Below are 11,242 nucleotides of genomic sequence, written 5' to 3'. Positions count from 1 at the left end.
CAATGCCCATTGGCCTCTCCCCTCATGGCGTCTGTGACCACCACAGTGGCTAAACGGGGGCTCTAGTCGGGTGCGAGGGGCTGGTAACCCCTCCACCTTCAATTTATTACCACGAAACTACGAATTAAACATAAATATGTAACAAATAAGCTTGTGCCGGAGGCCCCGGGGGGACAGGCGTCTATGACGTCTCCTGGCCAAACCCCAATTGGCAGAGCCAGGAGATTGAATCTTCACCCTCGGGGCTCCTCCAGAAACAACGAAAAGCCACTACGGATGGCCACGTGGAATGTTCGAACGCTCACTGCGGAGGAGAGGCTGCCACTCCTCTGTCGGGAGCTGGACCGGTACCGCCTGGATCTCTGTGGCATTCAGGAGATCCGGTGGACCGGTTCTGGCTCCTGCCACTATGAGGGGTGGACAGTCCTCTACTCGGGCCAGGAGACTGCCAAACAACAGGGTTTGGCTCTTATTCTGAACAAAAGAATGAAGGGGGCGTGGGAACGTGGCAGTGAGGTGTGGGAAGCTGTAAGCCCCAGGATACTTTGGGCTCGCCTTCCCATCAACCGGAGGCAAAGAGTGGTGGTCGTGGTTACTTATGCCCCCACCGAAGACGAACATCCGTGGAGGGATGCAGGCAAAGCCGATAAGTCAGATGCCTTCTATGACCTCCTGTCACAGGTGCTGGCTAAAGTGGCCCCTCGGGACAGAGTCATCTTGTTGGGTGACTTCAATGCCCGAGTTGGTCATGATGCTGGCACCTGGTCTGGAGTGACTGGAAGGCATGGGCCAGATCAGCTCAATAACAACGTTAGGAGGCTGCTAGATTTTTTTGTGCAGCTCATGGGCTTGTAATTACCAACACGCTCTTCCGGCATCGGCGCATCCACACAACATCATGGATGCATGCCGGGTCCAAGCAAGAACATCTGCTGGACTACATAGTGACGGACCAGCGGATGCGAGCCCATGTCCTTGACACCAGGACCTACCAAGGAGCTGATCTGCCCTCTGACCATCGACTAGTCATCTGTAAGATGCGCCTGCCATTCTTCCACTCCGGCGATGGGTGTACACCCAGGACCCCATTCCGACCTAAAGTGGCCTGGTCTCAGTTAGCTGATGAAAGTTGCAAGCGAGAATTTCATCATCGCTTGCAGCTGGGGTTGGCATCGTCCCCCACTCCTCCTGATGTCGAGAGTAAATGGGCCAGGTTTAGGACTGTGACTCATGCAGCTGCAATGGCTGCTTTGAGTACGCGGTCCAGACCTCCCTAGAAACCCTGGCTGACAGAGGAGGTGTTCAGGTTAGTTGAGAAAAAGCGGCAGGCCCACTCTCATCGGCTACAGCATCCCACGTCAGAGAATGAGGAGGTTTACCGCAGACTTCGCTCGGAGGTTCGGAGAACCGTAAGGCGCTGCAAGGATGGGTGGTGGTCGCGGTTTGCTGAGGAGATGGAGTCTGCCTCAGTGGCCCACGATCACAAATCACTATTTGACTCCATCAAAAAAGTAACCTGCAGCGCCACACCGGTGATCCAATCTCCGACCCCCAGGAACAGGCTTGCAGATTTGCTGAGCATTTCTGTGAGGTCCTGGGGGAGGGGAAATCCCTCAGCCAGGAAAACACCCTGGCACAAAGTGGGGATAACCCTGCTGAGGCTGCGGTGCCTCAAATATTGGAAGAGGTCACCCCCTGTGAGTGGCTGGCTGAGGTGCCATCTGTTGAGGAAGTACTGAAGGCGATCCGGAGTCTGAGACCAGGAAAGGCACCGGGCAGAGATGATCTCCCAAACGAAATGCTCAGGGAGGGTGGCGTTTGTGCACAGACTGCCCTATATGACATCATAACAACAGTCTGGACCACTGGACGGGTTCCGCAGGATTGTAAGGATGCCCTGGTGGCCCCCCTCTTTAAGAAGGGGGACCACACAGACTGTAACAACTACAGGGGCATCTCACTCCTCAGTGTGCCGGGAAAGGTCCTGGCAAGGATTATTCAACATCACCTTGCTAGGCACGCTGAGGAGAGGCTTGCGGAGCCCCAATGCGGTTTCAGGAAAGGGCGGTCCTGCACAGATGCCATATTTTCTGTCCGTCTGCTACAGCAGATGTGTAGGGAATTCCAACAAGACCTACATCTCTGCTTTATTGACCTGGTCAAGGCCTATGATACCATCAGTAGGCCTGGGCTCTGGGTTGTTCTTCGTGCTTTCGGAGTCCCTGACCCTCTGCGCACGATCATTAAGGAACTTCATGATGATGAGCGGGCCCAGGTAAAACTACGTGGCTGGGAGTCAGAGCCTTTCCCTGTACACCTTGGGGTGCGACAGGGATGCCCTCTGGCTCCCACATTATTTAACATCTATTTTGACCACGTAGTTCGTGAAGCCTTCAATAGCTGTACCGGGGGAATTTCCATTTGGTACAGATATAATGGGAGGCTGATCGATGCCCGGGTGCGATCAAGGGATGGCTCCCTATTGGTCAACCACGTTATGTATGCCGATGATTTGGTAATAGCTGCTCATTCAGAGGAGGAGTTGGAGACGCTGCTGCTGAGACTGGAGCGTGCGACTAAGAGGTGGGGCCCTACCATCAGCCCTACCAAAACTAAGCACCTGCCTGGGTATTTTGTACCAGCGGACACTCCACCCCCACAACTCCCAATCGGTGATGGGGCAGTAGTGGAGAGAGTTTCCCATACCTGGGCAGTGTGCTTATGACCGGCTCCAGTTTAACAGCAGAGGTCTCACTCCGAATCAGTCGAGCAGCAATATATTTTCATCAGTTGCGTAACGCTGTGTGGATGCTACCTGGTCTGTCGCTCCGCATGAAGCTTCAGGTCTTCCGGCCACAGTCATTCCCTCCCTTCTCTACGCTTGCGAAACGTGGACCCCCCTAATGGAGCATCTTCGCTGGTTGGGAACATTTAGGCTGGCCTGCCTACGATCCATCCTGGGTTTAACCAGGCTGGATTGTGTGAGGAGCTCACAAATCCTTGAAAGATCTGGGCAAAGTCCCATCGGTGAGCTCCTCCGGCAGGCAAGGCTGCGTTGGCTGGGTCATGTAGCCCGCATGCCCAGCCACCGCATGCCTAAACAGCTTTTGTTCGGCCGGATCGAGGGGGATAAACGGGCGCGGCACGGGCTAGAGAAGAGATGTAGTGATGTGGTACAGGAGGACGTGGAGCTGAGTGGACTTGCCGATGACTGGTACCAGCGGTGTCAAGATCGGCCTCTGTGGAGAAGGCTCGTGAAGGACGCTACTGGGCAGTTGGAGGCAGTCGCCCTCCAACAACAACGGAGGGCGGAGGAGCGACGCTCACAACAACGAGCGGAGCGCCGGGTGGCTAAAGCACAGCAAGTTGGCACAGTAGGGGGCACAGGTGGTGCATCAGCCAGTCATCTCGGTCATCTCAGTCAGTCGACCCGTGGCACCTGGGTCTGCCCCGTGACCTCCTGCCAGCGGGTGTTCGACACTTCACGTGGCCTCAAGGTGCACATGGCCTGGCACAAGCGTCGTGGTGACGTCACCGCCACTTAGTGGCGAATGGCGGTTGTTGTTGTGTCTGTGTGGGGAGCGGTGGTGTAGCGGTTAGCGCTACGCTGCACGAGAAACCCGGCTACACGGGTTCGGTTCCCGCATAACGATCAACACCCAGTGTGACGATTATCTTAACCGGTCCTGGGCCTCCCCTAGGTCGACTCAGCCTCAAATTAGTTCCCGGTGCGATGTGTAAACATCGCCACTAGGGAGACAAAGGCGGCTGGGCGTGGTGTTGGCCTTTATAGGTGTTCGTTAACAGCACTTGCCCCTACAGTCTGTTAAGGCTACACGGGGGATCTTTGTCTTTGTGCTTGCGCGTGTCACCTGTCTGGGTAGCAGCGGTCGTGGAGCGGTGAGCACGACGCGCTGCGAAGCCGCCCACCCGAGTTCGATATCCGTGTCACGGTCGACATGGGTGACGATTATATGAACCGGCCCTGGGCCTCCCCTAGGTCGACTCAGCCTCAAATGAGTTCCCGGTGCCGTGCGTAAAAAAAAACCCCATCACCAATGGGGAGACAAAATCGGCCGGGCGTGGCGCTGGCCACTCAACGCCCTCGAGTGCCATTACGGCCTTCATAGCTGCTCGCGAACAGCACCTGTGTGTGTGTCGATCCATGCGCTGTGTATCTGCGCGTGTAATGGTTTAAGCGGTGTCCCTGTGTTTTGCGGGTCCGTACGTGATTGTGTGTGCGCGTGCGTCTGCGCGTGCACGCGTTGAGTGTTCGTAGTTGTGGGTGCGCGTACTGTGTCGGCGTGTTTGTGATTCTACGTCTGGCTCGCGTGGGAGAGTTTGTTGTCCTTCCCCGGGGGCAATTCCGATCACCACGGTTGGCTGGGTACGGTGCGAAAGAGCAATTTATCTTTCACTATCTTTATTTAACCAGGTAAGGCCCACTGAGTCAGACAGTTCTTTTTTTTCAGAAGCGACCTGGCCACAAATGAGAGCTCAACCAAGTGGCTTATCGTGTGCCAATGTCCAGCAGCCATATGCTCCAAACGCATGTTGATTGTAAATGTGGAAAGGAAAACCCGGAGAAACATCTACGCGACCATGGGGATAACACGCAAACTCCAAATGTACAGGCGTCAGGGTCGGATTCGAACCCACGACCTCCAGTATACCAGTCCAGGTAGTTAACATGGAAATTTATAGCAGCCAAATACTCCAAACGCATGTTGATTCTAAATGTGGAAGGGAAAACCCGGAGAAAAATCCACGCGACCACGGGGAGAGCACGCAAACTCAAAATGTACAGGTGCCAGGGTCGGGTTCGAACCCACGACCACCAGTATACCAGTCCAGGTAGTTAACATGGAAATTTATAGCAGCCAAATACTCCAAACGCATGTTGATTCTAAATGTGGAAGGGAAAACCCGGAGAAAAATCCACGCGACCACGGGGAGAGCACGCAAACTCAAAATGTACAGGTGCCAGGGTCGGGTTCGAACCCACGACCTCCTGTGTACCAGTCGAGGTAGTTAACATCTCGTCACCAAGGGGTATAATATCATCCAGAGCGGTGTTTCTCAAACCTGCGTGGCTCACCCGGTTGATGCAAACATTTATGCGGATTTGAAGCTTTCGTGACTGCAAGGATTCATACTCTTAGGTTTTTTTTCGGTAAAGTCACGTAGGTAAAAAATAATAATAAGTTAAAATAATAATAAATCATATTTTTTATTATTTTTTACCTACGTGACTTTATCGAAAAAACCCTAAGAGTACACTTATGCGGAACCACCCACCCAGCCCCCACTAATACAATATGATTAACATTGCCGGAACATACATACACATTTTTTTTCTTTCTTAGGAGGGGGGGGGGGACATAAAGATATTGGGGGTTAGGTTAGTTTAATCAGGGTAGTTTACCGAACTTAAATTTGTTTCATTAAATATCACGAGTAAAATATTGATGTCCGAAACAAAGGCTTTCGTGACTGCAGGGATTCATCTTTTTGGTTCTTTCGGTAAAGTCACGTAGAATGGAAATAATAAAATAATAAAAATAAAACATAATACAGAGAAGACAGAGTCTCGACAGACCTGTTCTCCACCTGAGGACGGCTGCTTGCGTTGTGGCCGAAACGTCATGAGAATTATTTTATTATGTTTTATTTTTATTATTTTATTATTTCCATTCTACGTGACTTTACCGAAAGAACCAAGAAGATGAACGTCGTCATTATTGTGCGAATCGATCTGCGTTTGCATCACAGCTACCGGGGTGCACCTGGAGGACCGACTCGGGTCCGGGGACCACCACTTTGAGAACCACTTGGGGGGGGGGGGGGTAGACTTGAGGTGCTGTCTAGAGCGCGTTCTGGTGGAGGCCCATCCGCTGTAGCAGTGGGGTAAGCGGGGGGGGTCCATTTAGTACGCATGGAGCGGGGTGGGGGGGTAACCCAAATGCGTACGCGTGAGTATGGGGGGGGGGGGGTCTACTGACAATGTGCGCATAGGAAACGGGGGGGGAGTGGGGGGTGAAGCCTCGATAATAATTTGTCTACATTGGCCTTCAAATGAGTTCGATAGTGCGGCGGTGGACTGTCTGTTTGCTTCAACACGTTAATATTATTAATATTCTTGGGTCTTTCGGTAAAGTCACGTAGATAGGTTCAAAGAAAATAACAAAAATAACCAAAAAAACGACGAAGTTTCGATCGCAACAGAAACGATGACGATGTCTTGTGTTGCGATCGAAACGTCGTTTTTTGGTTATTTTTGTTTTTTTTTTTGAACCTATCTAAGTGACTTTACCGAAAGACCCAATAATATGAATTCCTGCAGCCACGAAAGCTTTACGTCAATATTATTAATCCTTCATCGTTTCTGCGTGGATTAAATATCTGCCGTTCTATATGATTCGGGGGGGTGGGTGGCGGTGCGTCACCCGTACGTACGCAGATGGGGGGGGGGGGGGGGGTCAAGTGTTGACAGATTTTTGCGTACCTCCTTAATGGATGGGCCCTAAGCAAGCAATTGCAGGGCTGCGCTTTCATACGACACCTTTAAGTTGACGCCCAGGCTGTATCCGCGTGGCGTTGTGTGCGTGTGTAATGCGTGTGCATTGCGTGTCGCGTGCGTTCTGTGAGCCCGTGCCGCGTGTATTTGTGAACGCGAAGTTGATATGCAGCGTGTGCAAGTGCTTATGTCTGAGTGTGTGTATATATGTATATTTTATATAGGGGCCGTCCATAAATGACGTCACGCACCTAGGGGGGGGGGGGGTCAGATATTTGTGACGATGTGTGACGAGGAGGGGGGGGGGGGTTTGAGAAATGTGACGTCACATCAAAAAGCGCAACTTTTAATAAATATAGACAACACGTTCTATTTAATTAAATACTTTTTAATAAATGTTTTCTCCTACAACATCAGAGTGCAGCGCCACATTAAATACGCACTACAATGACAATAGTTTAAAGCGATTTGAAGCATGTTTTATTTTTTTGGGGGGGGGCAGAGCTTTGTGACATCATATTTGAGGGGGGGGGTCTGACTTTTTGTGACGCCGTGTGACGAGAGGGGGGGGGGGTCAAAAATCGTCCAAAGTCGTGTGACGTCATTTATGGACGGCCCCATATGCCTTAATAGGCGCTCGCTAACATTACTTACCCACCCGATCCATCCAGGCGTGAGACACGGCTCATCGGCATGACAACGCGATCCCCAATGAAGTTTCGGTTCAATGTCTGTCCATGATTACACATCACCACCAACCAGCGGCCAAGCGGCATTTTGCACGCGACTTTTAGCCGCCGCCTCGAGGTCACATCAGCCTTTACAAAAAGGAAAACACCCGGTCCTGTGACATGATCAGCATCAGCACTGGGAAGACAAAGACGGGCTGCTGACTCAGGCAATCCCTCTGTGCAGTGTCAGCCTGAGTTAGTGCTCGCTGACGGTGCTTGCGCGTGGCCAATACGACCACGTGTCTTTGTTTTTGTCCGTGGGGGAGCGGTCGTGTAGCAGCTAAGAGCGCTGCGAAGCCCGGTCACCCGAGTTCTATTACCCGCTCACGGCCAACACCGGTGACGATTATACGAACCGGTCCTGGGCCTTCCCTAGGTCGACTCAGCCTCAAATTAGCACCTGGTAAAACATCACCAATAGGGAGACAAAGGCGGCCGGGCGTGGTGTTGGACAATCATCCTCTCGTGTGCCCCGACGGCCTTCGGAGGTGCTCGTCGACAGCACTTGCCCCAACAGTTTGTTGAGGCTAGACGGGCGATCTTTGTCTTTGTCTGTGAGCGCGTGCATGGAATTGCGTGCGATTCGAACGAGGGGAAACGATGTAACTTGCTACGTTTGCTGTTCAGCAGGGGAGGCAGGGGTTGGCTCTGCCTGACCTTGGCGTAATGGCCTCTGCGTGCATTAGTCGTACTGTGGTTAGAATGGGCTGCTTTAAACGTAATTGGCTCATACATGTATGCAGGGGCCAACATTATGTATCTGTATGTGTGCGTGTTCACACACAATGCCGATATAGATTGAGAGATGTAAGGAAGAACACGTGGATTAGAGAACATAGACCGTTTAAAGGCATTTTTTTGTATTCCTGGAAGATTGAGGGGGCAGTGGCAGAACTCGCCCATGGGAGCCACGTAGCGGAAATTATGTTTAAACAATTCTAATGAGATGACATGAAATATAGATACGAGATGTAGGCAAGGGATCGAGGTGTACGTATTGGGTAGGTACATGTGGACAAAAATAGAGATGAGTGGATGTTACGTTAATTAACATATTGTCATTTATATTTTAATGTGAGTTCATATTTGCCGCACCCACATTTTTCACGAATCCGGAGTCACCACTCGAGTTGTTGGGGGCCATTCGATATTGGTTCGTTTCCTGTGACGTTCGGAATCGCCTCTCTTGATTTGACAAATGCCGGCACATCGGTAAACGAATTTAGATCTTATAAGCATTATACAAACCTGTTGTGGAAGGAAATGAAACAAGAACATAAAAAACAAAAAAATATGCTCATGTTAAAATATATTATCGGTATCCCATGTTACAATTCCATGGCAGTCAATTTGACAATATACATAACCGGACTGACTTTCTCCATAGGAATATGGAATTTACACTTTAGGCTTCGGACCAACGCAAAGCTGAGCAAAGCACTTACGCGTTTACACACGGGGCAACTTCGGAGAAAAACAGAACGTTTCTCGTAACACGTGCATTCATTTGTGACGTTCCTACAGAAGTTCATCTCCAAGCCACAGGGATGCTGATGTCAAGCTACAATAGGGTGGACGACACGGCGTATTTACTGCCTTGCAGACCATCATCGAGGATGCATTTATTGATGGCGAATGATGCCTTCACCTGAGTCTAAGGCGAAGCAAGCACTACCAAAGTGCTTGGCTGATACATAGTTCACAGTAAACAGAGGGGTTTTAATAATAAAGGAACTCGTAAGATGTGTATTGGAGGAAGAACCACACAACTCAGTGGAAGAAGCTCCTGAACTCGTAAACTTGGCAGATGTTTGATGCTGACGAATAATACATTTAATATGTAGGCACTTTAGAAGTTGGAAACAATAATTGCATTGCCTGATCCCGATTATTGTGTAATGTGAGGATATATCCGGCTCACTGACGTATCATAACTCGTCATGATGATTGGCTCTGCCGGTCCTTGTTCATAGCCAATGGGGGGAAGCCTAGGGGCGTGGCCCTGACGTAATGCAAAGGTAACAGCTATAAGGAGAGGATTGGTTCTGCTGGCTTTGGCCACAGCCAATGGGGAGATGAGTCAGGGGCGTGGTCCCGGGAGCCTACGAGGGAGTCCTGGAATTTCCATGGAGGCTAACCAGGATTGGTGGAAACGTACCACGTGACCCGGGTATTAAATAGGGGTAGAGACGAACAACGCGAACGGAGGAAGGGGGCTACGCGTGAGCGGGGCTCCGGGTTGCCACGTGGCAGTGCGTCTCTATCTATCCCTCTCACGCTGCCTGTCAGCAGCAGTGAAGGAAAGCTGTAATGCAAGTTTAATAAAATACCGGATTCCAGAAGTCGCCTCAACGACCTTTATTACAATTGTATTGGACGTACTGTATGACAGACCCTCGACTCTGTAGCTCTATTTTGTCCTAAAAAGTGTAACACTGAACATTTTAGACAGGTCAATTTGCAATATAACTTTGGATGGGGGCCCAAGATCAAAACCCACTCATATAATTTGTGGATTTCTACCTCGTATATTGTTTTAAAATGTGAACAATTGAATCATTTCGATACCTGACACATCAGTATAATCAGGATTACATAAAACTAAATTGATTTATATTATTTAAAGACTCATTTCACCTTTTTTTATTTGGAAATGCCATACTTTAGGACAGCAAGTACCATATAAAGTTATCCCTCGTTTTATGCGGTAAATGCTTTCCAAAAAAGGGCGCACAAAGCGAAACTGCACGAGACAGCTGCCTACCAAGTAGTGCACACAGCACACGCGGCAGATATAGTACACACAATGTTGTCCCACGTCCGACCGCAAAGCCGTAGGTGAGTGAATTAAAACCTCATGAAGCGAATCTTGGGGTGAAATAGGTTTGCCGCATATATGCGAAATCGCGAACCGAACCCGCAGAAAGCAAGGAGAAACCTGTATATATTAACTAAACATGTAAATATCAACGATAAATACAAAAGGGCTTTTTAAGATATTCCTGACGGGGGGTGGGGGGGTTCTAGTTTTGGTTCACTGTCTCGTCCTCTGTGAAGGGTGGTTTGCATTTCATCTGATATATTCATGCATTTTGGCCCTCAAAAGCTGGGGGAAGGCCGAAATTGGTTAATTGTACAATCATACAATCGTTTGTTTTAAAAACGTCCAAATGTGACTGCAACGCAAGAAAATACAAAATAGTGAGCATATTTAAGTTGTAGATACATCCAGCCATAGGCAGAGGGGGGAAAAAGGTCTTAAGCCTGGACTTGAAACATATTCCTGCAGAGGGAGCTGGTAGGAACGTTGGGTTGCTCGGTCAATGGCCAGGGTCAACGGCGGCGTGGTGTATTCCGCAAATATGGCCGACTGTGAGGGCGGGCACAAGCCGGCGTGAGTAGGTTAAACGTTGAGTTTTATAAGGGCACCACGGGGTGACCAGCCCCTCCCCACCCAGCCCCACCCCTCCCACCCAGCCCCACCCTCCCCACCCAGCCCCTCCCCACCCTCCCCTCCCAACCCAGCCCCTCCCTCCCCACCCAGCCCCTCCCTGCACGATGGACGGACACAATAATCACCTGTGGGCTGGTGGAACCAGTGGGTTCCTACCAGTATAAGGGGCAGGGAATCCACAGCCCTAATGGCTGTGGGAGGGAGTTCCAGACGAAGGGGCAGCATCGGGGAAAGAGCGACCTCCTACTGAGCAAACGTTGGACAGGGGGCTTGTTTGATGAAGCGACGAGTCCGTGGAGAGGAGTTCAGTGAGATGAGAGGGGAGAGGTAGGGAGAGGCGAGTCCCTGAAGAATCTTGGAGTTTGTGTGATCTTGAAATGTATTCAGGATTGGCTTTGGAGCCAATGGAGCGACTAGAGTGTTTAGGTGATGTGGTCACATGTATGGGTGTGGGTGACGAGTCTGGTACAGGTATTTTGTATCATCTCTAGTATGGAGATGAGCAGTTTTGGGAGGCCATAGCGGATAATTGCAATGGTT

The sequence above is a fragment of the Lethenteron reissneri genome, chromosome 27 (assembly GCF_015708825.2).
Source record: "Lethenteron reissneri isolate LAM-NWPU_2019-01 chromosome 27, ASM1570882v1, whole genome shotgun sequence".
NCBI lineage: Eukaryota > Metazoa > Chordata > Hyperoartia > Petromyzontiformes > Petromyzontidae > Lethenteron > Lethenteron reissneri.
The sequence above is the reverse complement of the archived record's forward strand: the minus strand, read 5'-3'. Positions refer to the sequence as shown.